General features: G+C 45.6%; 1 long non-coding RNA gene across 1 annotated transcript in view; it reads right to left on the reverse strand.

The window, feature by feature from the left end:
• Window positions 1-2,109: 2,109 nt before the first annotated feature.
• Window positions 2,110-17,334, reverse strand: part of LOC116549924 — a 35,666-nt gene continuing 20,441 nt past the window's right edge. Inside the window, exons 2-3 of the long non-coding RNA XR_004268153.1 lie at window positions 11,225-11,353; window positions 2,110-6,665 (exon numbers count right to left, since the gene is read on the reverse strand). This is a non-coding gene — a long non-coding RNA (uncharacterized LOC116549924). The remainder of the gene's footprint in view (window positions 6,666-11,224; window positions 11,354-17,334) is intronic.

Raw genomic sequence — 17,334 nt, forward strand, 5'->3', positions numbered from 1 at the left:
GCTGTCGCCTCTGGCACAAGGAAATGACCAGCCTCTCAAGGAAAAGCCCGGGTTCTGTGTGCCCATTCGCACTCTCCTCTCCTCTCTGATCACCTGCCAGCTCCTGGCATAGGTGGTCTCCCTGGAAGATGGTCAGCTGGAGATGCTTCTGACCCATCCATCGAGGTCAGCCTCTGGGAGCACAGAGCAGAATGCAGGAAAGTGGAAAGTGGACCTAGCAGGGCAGATGGAAACTACCCAACACAAATCTTCCACTCCTCAAAATCCCTACTCCTCAAAATCTCCACACCCACCTCTTATTAGAATACCAACCCCTTCTACCAAGGACTGATTTCACTCTAGGGCACAGCCTTCAATCAACGGCTCAGTCACCCAGCGGTTCTCCCAAAGCCTGCTATTCAGTCATGAATAATAATGTTGGAGGGTTGAGGGCAGGAAGGTCAACTTTGGCCAGCCTGTGGGGTAGGGGAGGGACCTTGGCACTCCAAAGACCGGTTCCTTCTCAGCTCTTCTTGCCAATGGGAGGTGAAGATCTGCCTGTTCTCTTCTTCTGATCTCAGCTCACTGCAACTTCCGCCTCCTGGTTCAAGCAATTCTCCTGCCTCAGCCTCCTGAGTAGCTGCTATCACAGGCATGCACCAGCATGCCTAAATAATTTTTATAGTTTTAATGGAGATGGGGTTTTGTTCTGTTGGCCAGGCTGGTCTCGAACTCTGACCTCAAGTGATCCACCTGCCTCGGCCTTCCAAAGTGCTGGGATTACAGGTGTAAGCCATCATGCCTGGCCCAAATTTCCTCTTCTTACAAGGACACCTGTCATTGAATTACTTCTTACCCACTCTAATTACTTCTTTTTGATTTAATCACATCTTTACAGACCCCACCTTCAAATACGGTTATATTCTGAGGTAACAGGGGTTAGGACTTCAACATAGGAATTTTGGGGGCAGGGAACACAATTCCATCTCTAACCTGACTGGCTCAAGTATACATGTATACATTCCCCAGATTGACAACTAAGTTGATAAAGCCATGTTAAAAACAAAAACAAAAGCCATGTTTCTCTCTACCACATTATCTATGGAGATCCCCCAGCCACGGGAGTGATGGCCAGTGAGAGACAGGGCTCCTTACAGAGCCATCAGCCTCCCTGCAACCTCCAAACGACCACTTCACCTTAGGCTACATGCAATCTGCAAGCCGCGCTTCTAGCCCCACTCAAGTCCAAAACAAATCCCCAGGGATGAATATGGGCTCCACGTGGGTGGTGGGATGAGTGATGGTTGTTATTTTTTCTTTCCTCAAATATTTACTGAATATCAAGTACTGAACTAGGTAGGCGAGGGGTGGGGGTCCATGGAAAAAGGCAGGGTCCCTTCTGTCAGAGTGGAGACCACAGACAAGGAAATAAGTAATGTGCTAGAGTCATCACTGCAACAGCTCTGAAGTCCGGTCCCAGGGGTCACACACTGTCCCAGTTTTGGCATCAAGCCTCGGGCAGCAGCAGCACAGACTTCCCCTTCCCTCTGTGGGGATTATCTCCACCCATGAGTGATGTTCCTGTGACTTGACCCACAGCACACACTGTGGACACCATCTGCTCTGCCTAAATGCCTTTGGGTTCCTTTTGCCCTGAGGGTGTGCCCGTTTGCAAGCTTTGCTTCGAAGGCCTACGTCAAAACTCTTCAGAGGGCTGCCCTTGGGCTACTGGATACACTCTGTCCAGGTGCAGAAGCGGGTGCAGAGCCCGAAGGACCTAGGACTTTACTTCTGCCCCCATGCACACTAGCCTACAGACCTTTGCCAATGCTGGAGTAGCATGACAGCCTAGAGGAGGGACAAACTCAGGGAAAGATTTACAGTCAATCCCCATTATTCGCAGATTCTGTATATGCAAATTTGCCTAAGCACTAAAATTTATCTGTAACTCCCAAATCAATACATATGGTGTTTTCACTGTCGTTTTTGGATGTACCCAGAGCAGTGAAAAAAATTGAGAGCACTACAGCAGCTGAGGTTGAGCAAGGCAACCTTCTTGCCTTGTTTCAGCTCTCATAACAAGTGTCCTTTTTGAGGTCTATTTAGTGCTGCAGTTTTTGCATTGCTGTGTTTTTTGTGGATGATTTTGCTGTTTGCAATGGCACCAAGAGCAGTGCTAAAGTGCTGTGTGGTGTTCCTCAGTTTGAGCAGGCTGTGATGTGCCTCACAGAGAAAACACATGTGTTGGGTAAGCTTTCTTCAGGCATGAGTTATAGTGCTATCATCCATGAAGTCAACGCTAATGAATTAACACTATTAAATAAAGTGTCTTTAAATAGAAACACACATAAAACAAGGTTGTGTATCGATCAGTTGACAAGTATGTGATCAGACACTCACAGGAACCTAGTCCCGTATTTCCCCTAGGAGCAATGTTTCAGTTTCACTAAATGTCCACAGCAACTTTACAGAACACAACTGCTGCCAAGAACAGCAGTCCACTATACATTCCAGAGGTCCCTTTGTGTTCAGGCTGAGGCTGGGACGTTGCTTGTCTTCTCCCTATTACCTCCCTGGCTTCTCCCATTCTTAAACCAGCTTCTCCTGGGAGCACTTCCTTAATAAATAACTCGCACAAGAATCAACATCTCAGTCTGCTTTAGAGAAGTGGACCTGAAATAGAAAGGAAGCATGCTTCTCTCTTTGCTCCAGGAAGTTCCTTACCCCCTGTTAAAACTGATCCCTGCTCTTCCTCAGAGACCAGCCCTGTACAATGTGAGTTACTACCGAGGAAGGAGACCCAAGCATCTAAGATCACCTTCCCCTTAACTTCCACACTGCATTTCAATAGAAGTAAAGGCTGGCTGACCGGGTGCCACCTTAATCGCCTTCCTATAGATAGTAGGCATGGTATGGGGGAATCTTTCCGGAAGGCATTGTTTTTACTTCAACAAGATCAAACCCCCATCCCATGCCTACTCCATGGACCAAGACCCTTTTCATATGTAATCTCTAAAACTGTAAAGTCAAGACTCTTTCACGTGTAATATCTAGAGTTGTAAGCCTATATAAAGGCAAAATTTCTCTTTGTTAGGTGAGCTTGGCTATTGGGCAGCTGTGTGACTTGCTCCCGGCTGAAATAAATCACTCCTTCCTTCCTAGCTCAGTGTCCGAGAGGTCTTTCTTGCGGCCGCTCCTGCTTCATTTTGGTTCCCTGACTGGAAACCAATTTTCGTTGGCGGACAGCCAGCACAGGCTTTCAGGCAGTTTGCCTAGCCCTTCAGAGCATCCCTGTGGGGGGCTCCCGCCTGCTTGGGTGACACGATTCCTGAGAGTGCTCCCGGGCAGGTATTGGCCTGGTGGAAAGCCTTATCAGAGCAGAACCAGGAAGCCCCCGCAGTGTGGATCCACCCAGTGGCTGAACACCGAGAAGGAATGGGTACTTAGACAGTCTGGACAAAGAAACACGGTAGGATCGATCCAGGGAAATTTGCCCACCTCCTTTGGGGGAAGCATGGCCTGATGACCCACGTGTGCCAGATTTGGCGCTCTTGAACTTGGCCCTTTCTCTCTCTCTTTCTGTACCTAACCTTGGAAGTTTGGATTATGATTTTGATTTGGGTGGAGGGAGGAGAGCAATTGTGTGAGTGAGTGGAGGGGTCCAACTGGACTCATCAGCCGTGGGAGCAGCAGGCCCATTAGAGGGGGCCCTAAGCTCCGAGCAACTTGTGGGGCTGGTTGGAATTAGAGATGTCCACATAAGACTAAACGGAGGAGCTCTCACAATCTAGGTGTTGTGAGAGGGTTAACAGTCTCTCTCATACCAAGTAGCGTCTGAAATAAGAAAGAAAGGCGATTCCACCAGCCTGAAGTGAATGTGAATCGGAGTGTGTAGTGTGTCTTGATGGGTGGGAACTGCTGTGAGCAGAGTAACCCTCTTTAAACCGTGAGGACTGTCTTTCTGTGCGTAAACATGGGTCACACTCATAACAAGCCCACTCCTTTAGGGACCATGCTGAAAAATTTCAAGAAGAGATTCAGTGGGGACTATGGAGTAACTATGACAGCAGGAAAGCTAAGGACTTTAGGTGAGGTAGACTGGCCAGCATTTGGGGTGAACTGGCCCTCAGAGGGGACCCTGGATGGGTCTCTTGTCTCCAAAGTATGGCATGAGGTTATATGCAGCAAACCAGAACACCTGGATCAAATTCCGTACATTGATTTGTGGTTACAGTTAGTTAGTGGTTAAGAGGATAGGCAGCAGCTGTGCTGGTGGTGAAAGGACAGACAGCTAGGAAAAAACCCCACTCCACCCGCCAAGAGACAAGGACTCCCAAGGTCCTGGCAGATTCAGTGGCAGAGACACCAGCTCCTAAGGTCCTGGCCAAACTGACAGTAGAAGAGTTTTTGCCAATAATGCCCCCTCCTCCTCAAGGACTCCCTGCCCTTGGGCCTGAAGCTGCAGCACCTCACTAGAAATGCACACCCCTAAACCACCTGGAGTAGAAAAAAGAGAATGCGAAGGAACTCCTCCCATTGCCACCTGCTTCCTGGGAGGAATTCCCCCTCTGGCAGCCCGTCTGCCACCCAAGGCAGAGGTGTAGATGCCTTTAAGAGAGCAGAGGTATACAGGAGTGGATGAGGATGGCCACAAGGTAGAAAGGCGGGTTTTCATGTACCTGCTGTTCACCTTGGCTGATCTTATCAACTGGAAAAATAACAAACCATCTTATACGGAGAAGCCACAAGCTTTCATTGACCTACTGCAAACTATTATTCAGACTTATAACCCCACTTGGGCTGATTGCCACCAGCTGCTTATATAGCTTTTTAACATGGACAAAAGGTGGAGTGTACTCCAAGCCACTTCCAAATGGTTGGAGGAGCATGTTCCTGCAGATTACCAGAACCCCCAAGAATATGTCAGGGTGTAGTTACTGGAGACTGATCCCCAGTGGGATCCAAACACTCCGGAGGGCATGCAGAGGCTAATCTGGGACAGAGAGGCCTTAGTGGAAGGATTAAAAAAGGGAGCCCAGAAGGCTACAGACATTAACAAAGTCTCTGAGGTTACTCAAGGAGAAGAGGAAAGTCCTGCACGATTTTATGAAAGGCTGTGCAAGGCCTATAGCATGTATACTCCATTTGTCCTGACAGCCTCGAAAACCAACACGTGATAAATATGACATTAGTCAGTCAGTATGCAGAAGACATTAGGAGAAAGCTACAGAGGCAGGCAGGATTTGTGGGCATGAATACTTCACAGTTATTGGAAATAGCTAACCAGGTGTTTGTGAACCGAGAAGCAGTTAAGCAGTAGAGAAAGTTGTAGAGAAAATGAGCGTCAGGCTCGATGAAATGCTAACTTGATAGATGCTGCTATTAAAGGAGGGCCCCCAAGAAGGTGGGAAAAGGGGGCTCCTGGAAAGCCACTCAGTCTGCTTGCCCGTGCCTGCAGCATGCCCAGTGCGCTTACTGTAGGGAAGTGAGGCATTGGAAGGACAAGTGCCCCAGTTAACAGGAAAATGGTGATCCTAAGCATGAGGATTCAGATGAAAGTGGAGGAGCTCTGTTCAGTCTAATGGAAGGGCCACTGGACTGAAGGGGGGTCGGGATCATATGTCCCCAAAGAGCCCATAGTCCAGATAACAGTCCTGTAACCCCCCCCATCAAAGGAAATAACCAATATTGCTGGAGCTACTGGGGTGTTAGAAAAACAGTCTTTCTGTTTGCCTTGGACCTGTTTGGTGGGAGGCCATAAAGTTACACAGAAGTTCTTGTACTTGCCGGACTGCCCCTAGACCCCTTGGGGAGAGACTTGTTATGCAAACTAAGGACTACTGCTAAAACTGCCTCAGGCAGGCATTATCAAGGCTCTCACAGTCTCTCCGGAGGTGGGGTGGCAACTCTTCCTAACCAAAACAAAAATTAACCCCTTGCTCTAGCCAAGCAATGGCCACAGGTCCAGGCAGAGGACAGTCTGCCAGGCCCCTGTGCTCATTAACAGTCAAGCCTGGGGCTCAGCCGGTTAGGCAAAAGCAATATCCAATTCCCGGAGAGGCCCTAACAGGAATTCAGGTCCACCTAAAGCACTTAAGGGACTATTTATAGTTCCTTGCCAATCTCCGTGGAACACCCACCTCTTACCTGTTCCTAAACTGGGGACCAGTGACTACAGGCCAGTGCAGGACTTGTGTCCCGTTAATCAGGCCACAGTGACTTTGCACCCAACTGTGCCTAACCCATACACACTGCTGGGATTATTGCCAGCGGAGGACAGTTGGTTCATCTGCTTGGACTTAAAGGATGCTTTCTTTAGCATCAGGCTGGCCTCGGAGAGTCAGAAGCTCTTTGCTTTTCAATGGGAAAATCCAGAAACAGGTGTAACCACCCGGTACACCTGAACCCAGCTACCCCAGGGGTTCAAGAACTCTCCCACCATCTTTGGGAAGGCACTAGCCCATGACCTCCAAAAGTTTCTTGCTAAGGACTTAGGCTGCATGCTGCTCCAATATGCTGGTGACTTTTTATTGGGACACCCCACGGCAATTGGGTGTGCTAAATAAATGGATGCCTTACTTTGGCACCTGGAGGACTGTGGGTATGAAGTGTCTAAAGAGAAAGCCCAGATTTACCAACAGCAAATGTGATATCTGGAGTTCACCATCCAGCAGGGAGAGTGCAGCCTAGGAGCAGAAAGGAAACAAGTCATTTGCAACCTGCCAGAACCCAAAACTAAAAGGCAGGTGAGAGAGTTCCTAGGAGCCGTGGGTTTCTGTAAATTGTGGATTCCAAACTTCACAGTACTGGCCAAACCCCTACAAAAAAATGACAAAGGAGGGGGAGACATAAACCCCTTAAATGGGGACCCCAGCAGTGGCAGGAACTGAAAGCGAAACTTTTACCAGCCCCGGCTTTTGGGGCTATCTGACTTAACAGAGCCTCTTACACTGTATGTGTCAGAAAGAGAAAAGTGACAGTTGGAAGTTCTAACATGAGCCTTGGGGCAAAATTTAAATATCAAAGCACCCCACACAGTAGTGACTCTAATGAATACCAACGGACATCACTGGTTAACAAATGCTAGGCCAACTAAATACCTGAGCCTGCTAAAGTGAAAATCCCGCATCACCACTGAAGTCTGTGCAACACCTTAAGCCCTGCCATTTTGCCCCTGGTGCCAGAAGGCCCATGAAGTAACCCGTGTGCTGCTTTGAGACCTCATTCCTGCGTTTGGACTGCCACTGCACATTGGATCAGACAACAGACCTGCATTTGTGGCAAATTTGATCCAGAAAACAGCAATAACCTTGAGTATTAGCTGGAAACTGCATGCTGCCTACTGACCACAGAGCTCCAGAAAGGTGAAGAGAATGAACTGGACCATCAAAAATAACTTAGGGAAAATGTGTCAGGGAACAGGAATAAAGTGGGTGCAGGCACCTCCCTTGGTGTTAGTCAAAATTAGATGTACTCCCTCTAAGAAGACAGGATATTCCCCCTATGAAGTCTTATATCATAGGCCCCCTCCCATACTGCGGGCACTCCCGGGAACTCCTCAGGAGTGGGGAGAGACTGAGCTAGGACGACAGTTACAAGCTCTAGGGAAAATCACTCAGGATATTTCAACCTGGGTAAATGAGAGATGTCCTATAAGCACATTCTCCCCAGTTCACCCTTTCTCACCAGGTGATTGCGTGTGAATAAAGGACTGGAATGTGGCCCCTCTGAAGCCATGGTGGAAAGGACTCCAGACCGTGATCCTGACCACTCCCATAGCCGTAAAGGTAGAGGGAGTCTCAGCCTGGATCCACCGCAGCTGTGTGAAACCAGCAGCAGCTGAAACTTGGGAAGCTAGACCAGGCCCAGAGAATGACTGCAGAATCACCTGGAGATGGACAACAAGCCCTGCTCCAGCCACATCCCGGAAGCTGGCTGGTCCACACACAGCCGAAGCACGAGGAAGTTCATTGTGGGACTTATTCTTCTTAGTATTTGGACTTGTACAGTAGGGACATTAACTGATTTTGAAGAATGCTGTCAGTGTGTACACCAGGTAACTGAGGTAAGACGTAAAGTTACTGCCATTGTTTCATTCTACAGTTATTATGAATGTGCAGGGACACAGAAGGGAACCTGCTTATATAATGGTATTCAGTATAAGGTGTGTAATCCAGGGGATGGACAGCCTGATGTCTGTTACAATCCATCAAAACCCCCATGCATACGACTTTTAAAATTAAACTCCTAACAGGGCGATGGAACAGCCCTACTAATAGCTAAAACAGAGGAGAAGGGAAGCCCAAAACAGGTCACCCTAAGGTCTGATGCAAGTGCAGCCATCAGTGCCTATCATTCCAGTTGAGGAGGCTATGGTTCCCTCGGATGGGAACAAAGTTACACAAAAGAGCATCAGTATATCTGCCAGAGAACCTACGGGTGCAGCGAATGCACTTATCGATCATGCCTCATCTGGGCCACTTGAAAAGATAAAAATGATCCTGTTTGCCTTGTAAAAGGAAGGGACACCATTCCATGGGGTAATGTCCCCTGTGTCTCGGGACATTGTAACCCAGTAGAATTAATGATCACAAACCCCCAAGACCCTAAATGGGAAAAAGGGTAGAGTGTAATGCTAGGAATTGATGGGAAAGGGCTTGATCCCAGAGTCAGTATCCAGGTTCAGGGAAAATCCAAAAACGCTCAGCCCAGCCAGCGTACCAGCCCTTCTAAAATATATTAAATAAGCCAGTGCTGGGACTTCTGAAAAAGACAAAGAACTTGTTCCTCCAACTTGCTGAAAATGTAGCCCATTCCCTTAATGTCACTTCTTGCTGTGTATGTGGAGGAACTACTATGGGTCATTGGTGGCCATGGGAAGCCCGTGAGTTATTATCCTCTGATCCTGTCCCTGACCTGACCTCAGTTCAAAGAATTCAAACCAACAGTTTCTGGGTTTTAAAGGATCTGATTATTGGACAATACTGTTGGAACAGAGAAGGAAAAGACTTCACAGTGGTTATGTTAGGAAAGCTTAGCTGCCTAGGGCAGTGACTGTATAATGGAACAGTGGACACTGCAACCTGGTGGAGCTCAAACTACACAGCAAAAAACCCCCTCCTAAGATTTCCAAAATTACAGGATGCTTGGAACCATCCTGGGTATCGGAGAAACGGGACGGCCCGGGCTGGGTTGTACTGGATATGTGGACACAGAGCATATGTACAACTGCCTGAAAGATGGACAGGTAGCTGTGTCATAGGCACCATTAAGCCTTCCTTTTTCCTATTGTCTGCCAAGACAGGTGGGCTGTTAGGACATCTAGTCTACTCCGCCCAGGAGAAAAGAAGTCTAAAGATAGGTGAATGGGAAAATGCTAAGTGGGCACCGGAAAGAATTATTGAGTACTATGAGCTGGCCACATGGGTGGGGAATGGCTCATGGGAACACCAGACTCCTATCTATATGCTCAATCATATCCAGTTGCAGGCTGCCTTGGAAATACTCGTTAATGAAATGGGCAAAGCTTGGTCCATTTTGGCCGGATAAGAAACTCAGATAAGAAATGCGATTTATCAGAACTGGTTGGCCTTAGATTATTCGCTAGCAGCTAACAGAAGAGTCTGTGAAAAATTCAGACTAACTGACTGCCGTCTACACATAGATGACCAGGGTCACACAGTTAAGAATATGACCAAACTGGCACATGTGCCTGTGCAGGTATGGCACAAATTCAACCCTGAGTTCTTAAAGATTGGTTCTCAACCTTGAGAGGATTAAAGACCCTCATCATAAGCGTGGTAACAATAGTAGGTGTTCGTTTGCTACTCCCCTGTTTTCCCCCCCTTATTCCTCTAAATGGCTAAGAAATTCTTTACTACCGTAATAGACCAGAGAACCACATCACAAATGTTTTATATGTGTCATTATCAATCAGTTTCTTCAGAGGATCATAAAAATAAGAGTGAGAACTCTCACTAATGTTATAGGTGAGGTTCTCAAAGCTGGGAATGAGGAAGGAGACCCAAGCATCTAAGACCACCTCCCCCTTAACTTCCACACTGCATTTCAATAGAAGTAAAGGCTGGCTGACTGGGCGCCACCTTAATCACCTTCCTGCAGATAGCAGGCAAGGCATGGGGGAATCTTTCCGGAAGGCATTGTTTTCACTTCAACAAGATCAAACCCCCACCCCATGCCTACTCCATGGACCAAGACCCTTTTCATATGTAATCTCTAAAACTGTAAACCGAAGACCCTTTCACGTGTAATATCTAGAGTTGTAAGCCTATAGAAATGCAGAGCTTCTCTTTGTTAGGTGAGTTTGGCTATTGGGCAGCTATGCACCTTGCTCCCCACTGAAATAAATCACTCCTTCCTTCCTAGTTCGGTGTCCAAGAGGTCTTTCTCGCAGCTGCTCCTGCTTCACTAGGAGGGCAGCCATGGTCAAGCTACAAAATAACAATGTCATGTTCTGTGATTGTTCAGACAATGGACTCCCACATTTGTTATGATGGTCCTAGGAGACGAATTTAGCATTCAGGAGAAGATATGATCCAGTTGCCTCCAAGACTAGAAGAGCAGCATATACAAATACATAATGCACATTATACACAGTAAATAGGCTTCCACAGTGATTCTTCCCAGAACAAAAGAGGCCTGACCCAAAGTGACTGTCTTTCCGTAAACAGCACAGGGGTATTTTTCAAACAACAGGTTCACTCCTTAAATAAGGATTTAATTTCCTCATCAGCAAAACCTTATCACATTTCAAATAACATCTCAAATCACCACCGTCTATCCTCCAAGCTCTTTTACTTTTATGTCTTCATTGTTATTTGTATAATTTTATTAATAAATAATCTTTGTTGTGTATTAATTTATTAGGTATGTGTCTTCCTTAGCTTTTCAGCACCACTGCAACCATGTTTTGATTTATTTCAGATTTCCAATCTCTGACCTTTCACACTGTCCCTTACACTTTCTTCACTGTCTCTTTCCTTCCATGCCCAGACTGGTTTCATAATCTACTAAAACAATTCCTCCTTTGCAAAGGCCCTTAACACATGCATTGGTCTCCTGCCACTGAATGCAAAAGCCAAAACCCCAATCCATGTTGAACCTAACTTCTTTGCAACTCAGAAGCAACTGACCTCTGTTGGGGAAAAAAAAAAAAAAATCAATCACATAATTGGCTGACTGCTTTAAATTTAATGTATGATCTTCAAACTTAAACAGGACTTACCATTGTCTGATAATCCTTCGTTTTACTGGTAGACTTGGTCTTTTCATCACAGACAACTGGATCATATCTTCTCCTTTCCTACTCTCACTGTAGGCCCACCTTCAGCTCGTGATCTTCATTCACATCTAACTGAGAAAACAGAAAGCTGAATTAGTTACCTAAGGCTGCTGTGAGGGTTAATACTGAGTGTCAACCTGACTAGATTGAAGGATGCAAAGTACCTTGATTGATCCTTCAATAAATTTGCATATCAGTATGTACGGTGTTCTCAACGGCTAAATTCAACATTAACATTTTAGTCGAAGATAGCCGTTTAGGAACAGCTCAGGATTGCAGCTCCCAGTGAAAGCGCAGAGGGTGAGTGGACGCCGTGTTTTTATTGCCCACAGGCTAGGAAACTCCCGGGCAGAGGTGCTCCACGGTCGCCAGCGCGGCTGTGCCGGCCAGCGCCGCTGCTTTGCCCCGCGCGGCTGCTTTGTCGGCGCCCCGGAGCCGCGGTTCTCCGTACAAAATACACTGGTCCGGGGGCCCTTTAGGCTGGCGATTGGAGCCACGGGAAGTCGCCCATACGCTGGTTCAAAAAGGGGACTGAGCAGAGAACCAGGACAGTAGATTCCAGGGCAAAAAAAAGAAAAAAAAGCGCCACAAACCTCAGTGCCGCTGTTTAAGCCAGCGCAGTGAGTGGCCGCAGGGGAAAACAAACAGACCCCGGCGCCTCTTCAACAGGCGACTGGAACACCAACTTAAAAAAGGCTCTGAGGCAGGGAGCCAGGCGATCAGGCTCGGCTGGTCCCACCCCCACAAAAGAACAGCAACCAGAAACTCTGGATTGAGAGTTTCCAAGCAAGCGCAGCTGAACCCGGGACGGTCCAGCTCTGTGGGGGAGGGGCGGCAGCCCGCCGTTGCCAAGGCAACCCGCCATTGCTGAGGCAGCCCGCCGTTGCCAAGGCAACCCGCCACAGCAGAGACTCCACCCCAACAGAGGCGGGCCACCATCGCCAAAGCAGTTCTAACTACACCCATATAAACAGGACTGCAGGGAAGTTCACTCGGCAGTGGGGCGGAGCCCACAGCAGCTCAGCAAAGCTGCTATAGGCCGACAGTGACTAGGCTGCCTCCTTGCTGGGCTGGGCAGGTCTGAAGGAAAAAAAAAAAAAAAAAAAAAAGAAGGCAGCAGCATAACGGAAACTCATAAATAAAGCCCTAAATCCCTGGGACAGAGCACCTGGGAACAAAAAGCAGTTTATGAGTTCTGCTGCAGCAGACCTAAAAGTACCTGCCTAGCAGCTCTGAATGAACAACAACAGAGCTCGCAGCTCACCGTTTGAGCTCCTATAAAGAAGAGACCATCTCCTCAAGCAGCTCCCTGACCCCTATATATCCAAAAAGACACCTCATAAAAGAGAGATCAGATTGACACTAGGCGGGTATCCTTCTGGGACAAAGATAGCAGAAGAAGAAAACTGGTAACAACCCTTGCTGTTCAACAGCTGCTGCAGGTGAACCCCAGGCAAGCAGGGCCTGGAGTGAACCTCAGCAGACCTACAGCAGGGGGGCCAGACTGTCAGAAGGAAAACCAAGAAACAGAAATAACCTCATCATCAACAAACAGAACGTCAATCTGAAAGATTTGAGACCCAATCTGAAAGCCAGAAACTACAAAGTCGACAGGTGGATAAATCCTTAAAGATGGGAAGAAACTGGCGCAAAAAGGATGAAAACACCCGAAACCAGAACACCTCTCCTCCTAAAAGGGATCACAACTCCTCACCAGCAAGGGAACAAGGTTGGATGGAGAACGAGTGTGATGAAATGACAGAATCAGACTTCAGAAGGTGGGTAGTAAGAAACTTCTGTGAACTTAAAGAACATGTTCTAACCAAATGCCAAGAAACTAAGAACCTTGAAAAAAGATTTGACGAAATGCTAACAAGAATGGACAAAATAGAAAGGAATATAAGTGAATTGATGGAGCTGAAAAACGCAACACGAGAACTTCGTGAAGCATGCACAAGTATCAACAGACGAATGGACCAAGCAGAAGAAAGGATATCAGAGGTCGAAGATCAACTCAATGAAATAAAACGGGAAGGCAAGACTGGAGAAAAAAGGGCAAAAAGGAATGAACAAAGTCTCCAAGAAATGTGGGACTATGTGAAAAGACCTAATCTACGTTTGATAGGCGTACCCGAATGCGACGAAGAGAATGAATCCAAGCTGGAAAATACTCTTCAGGATATTATCCAGGAAAACTTCCCCAACCTAGCAAGGCAGGCAAACATTCAAGTCCAGGAAATACAGAGAACACCACAAAGATATTCGTCAAGAAGAGCAACCCTAAGGCACATAATCGTCAGATTCACCAGGGTCGAAATGAAGGAGAAAATACTAAGGGCAGCCAGAGAGAAAGGTCGGGTTACCCATAAAGGGAAGCCCATCAGACTCACAGCAGATCTCTCAGCAGAAACCCTACAAGCCAGAAGAGAATGGGGGCCAATATTCAACATCCTTAAAGAAAAGAACTTTCAACCCAGAATCTCCTATCCAGCCAAACTAAGCTTCATAAGTGAAGGAAAAATAAAATCCTTTAGGAACATGCAAGTACTCAGAGATTTCGTCACCACCAGGCCAGCTCTACAAGAGCTCCTGAAAGAGGCTCTACACATATAAAGGAACAACAAGTACCAGCTCAACTAAAGGGCAAAACAGCCAGCTAGCACCAAAATGGCAGTACCAAATTCACACATAACAATATTAACCCTAAATGTAAATGGACTAAATGCCCCAATCAAAAGACACAGACTGGCAAGTTGGATAAAAAGACAAAACCCATCGGTGTGCTGTATCCAGGAAACCCATCTCACATGCAAGGATACACAGAGGCTCAAAATAAAGGGATGGAGCAAGATTTACCAAGCAAATGGAGAGCAAAAAAAAAGCAGGAGTTGCAATTCTTATCTCTGATAAATTAGACTTTAAAGCAACAAAGATCATAAGAGACAAACAGGGACATTACATAATGGTAAAAGGATCAATGCAACAAGAAGAGCTAACGATCCTAAATATATACGCACCCAATACAGGAGAACCCAGATAGATAAGGCAAGTTCTTAATGACTTACAAAGAGACTTAGACTCCCACACTATAATAGTGGGAGACTTTAACACCCCATTGTCAACATTAGACAGATCAACCAGTCAGAAAATTAACAAGGATATCCAGGACTTGAACTCAGACCTGGACCAAGCAAACCTAATAGATATTTACAGAACTCTCCACCCCAAAGCCACAGAATATACATTCTTCCCAGCACCACATCACACCTACTCTGAAATTGACCACATAATTGGGAGTAAATCACTCCTCAGCAAATGCAAAAGAATGGAAATCGTAACAAACAGTCTCTCAGACCACAGTGCAATCAAGTTAGAACTCAGGATTCAAAAACTAACTCAGAACCGCACAGCTTCATGGAAACTGAACAACTTGCTCTTGAATGTTGACTGGATAAACAATGAAATGAAGGCAGAAATAAAGATGTTCTTCGAAACTAACGAGAATGAAGACACAACATACCAGAATCTCTGGGACACATTTAAAGCAGTCTCTAGAGGAAAATATATAGCAATAAGTGCCCACATGAGAAGCAAGGAGAGATCAAAAATTGACACCCTATCGTCAAAACTGAAAGAGTTAGAGGAGCAAGATCAAAAAAACTCAAAGTCTAGCAGAAGACAAGAAATAGCTAAGATCAGAGCAGAACTGAAGGAGATAGAGACACAAAAAACCCTTCAAAAAAATCAATAAATCCAGGAGCTGGTTTTTTGAAAAGATCAACAAAATAGACCACTAGCCAGATTAATAAAAAAGAAAAGAGAGAATAACCAAATTGATGCAATAAAAAACAATAAAGGGGATATCACCACAGATTCCACAGAAATTCAAACCATCATCAGAGATTATTACAAACAACTCTATGCACACAAACTAATAAACCTGGAAGAAATGGATAAATTCCTGGACACTTGCCTCCTGCCAAGCCTAAACCAGGAAGAAGCCGAAACCCTGAACAGACCCATAACAAGGTCTGAAGTTGAGGCAGCAATTAAGAGCTTACCACCCAAAAAAAGCCCAGGTCCAGATGGGTTCACAGCTGAATTCTACCAGACATACAAAGAGGAGCTGGTACCATTTCTTCTGAAACTATTCCAAACAATACAAAAAGAGGGAATTCTTCCCAAATCATTTTATGACACCAACATCATCCTGATTCCAAAACCCGGCAGAGACTCAACAAGAAAAGAAAACTACAGGCCAATATCCATGATGAACATAGATGCAAAAATCTTCAATAAAATACTGACAAGCCGATTGCAACAGCACATCAAAAAGCTTATCCACCATGATCAAGTAGGCTTCATCCCGGGGATGCAAGGCTGGTTCAACATACGCAAGTCTATAAACGTAATTCACCACATAAGCAGAACCAAAGACAAAAACCACATGATTATCTCAATTGATGCAGAGAAGGCCTTTGACAAAATTCAACAGCCCTTTATGCTAAAAACACTCAATAAGCTAGGTATCAATGGAACGTATCTCAAAATAATAAAAGCTATTTATGACAAACCAACAGCCAATATCATACTGAATGGGCAAAAACTGGAAGCATTCCCCTTGAAATGTGGCACCAGACAAGGATGCCCGCTGTCACCACTGCTATTCAATATAGTATTAGAAGTTGTAGCCAGGGCAATCAGGCAAGAAAAAGAAATAAAGGGCATTCAAATAGGAAAGGAGGAAGTCAAATTGTCTCTATCTGCAGATGACATGATTGTATATCTAGAAGACCCCATCGTCTCAGCCCCAAACCTCCTGAAACTGATAAGCAAGTTCAGCAAAGTCTCAGGATACAAAATCAATGTGCAAAAATCACATGCATTCCTATACACCAATAACAGACTTAAAGAGAGCCAAATCAAGAACAAACTTCCATTCACAATTGCCACAAAGAGAATAAAATACCTAGGAATACAACTAACAAGGAATGTAAAGGACCTCTTCAAGGAGAACTACAAGCCACTGCTCAACGAAATAAGAGAGGACACAAACAGATGGAGAAACATTCCATGTTCATGGTTAGGAAGAATCAATATCGTGAAAATGGCCATACTGCCCAAAGTAATTTACAGATTCAATGCTATCCCCATCAAGCTACCAATGACCTTCTTCACAGAACTGGAAAAAACCACCTTAAACTTCATATGGAACCAAAAGAGAGCCCGCAGAGCCAAGTCAATTCTAAGCAAAAAGAACAAAGCGGGGGGCATCACACTACCAGACTTCAAACTATACTACAAGGCTACAGTAATCAAAACAGCATGGTACTGGTACCAAAACAGAGATATAGACCAATGGAACAGAACAGAGGTCTCGGAGGCAACACAACATATCTACAACCATCTGATCTTTGACAAACCAGACAAAAACAAGCAATGGGGAAAGGATTCCCTGTTCAATAAATGGTGTTGGGAAAGCTGGCTAGCCATGTGCAGAAAGCAGAAACTGGACCCCTTCCTGACACCTTACACTAAAATTAACTCCAGATGGATTAAAGACTTAAACATAAGACCTAACACCATAAAAACCCTAGAAGAAAATCTAGGCAAAACCATTCAGGACGTAGGTGTAGGCAAGGACTTCATGACCAAAACACCAAAAGCATTGACAACAAAAGCCAAAATAGACAAATGGGACCTAATCAAACTCCACAGCTTCTGCACAGCAAAAGAAACAATCATTAGAGTGAATCGGCAACCAACAGATTGGGAAAAAATTTTTGCAGTTTACCCATCTGACAAAGGGCTGATATCCAAAATTTACAAAGAACTAAAGCAGATTTACAAGAAAAAAACTAACAAGCCCATTCAAAAGTGGGCAAAGGATATGAACAGACACTTTACAAAAGAAGACATACGTGAGGCCAACAAACATATGAAAAAATGCTCATCATCACTGGTCATAAGAGAAATGCAAATCAAAACTACATTGAGATACCATCTCACGCCGGTAAGAATAACGAACATTAAAAAATCTGGAGACAGCAGAT

This window comes from Sapajus apella, unplaced genomic scaffold (assembly GCF_009761245.1).
Source record: "Sapajus apella isolate SASKATOON/1434 unplaced genomic scaffold, GSC_monkey_1.0 scaffold7, whole genome shotgun sequence".
NCBI classification, from domain to species: Eukaryota; Metazoa; Chordata; class Mammalia; order Primates; family Cebidae; genus Sapajus; species Sapajus apella.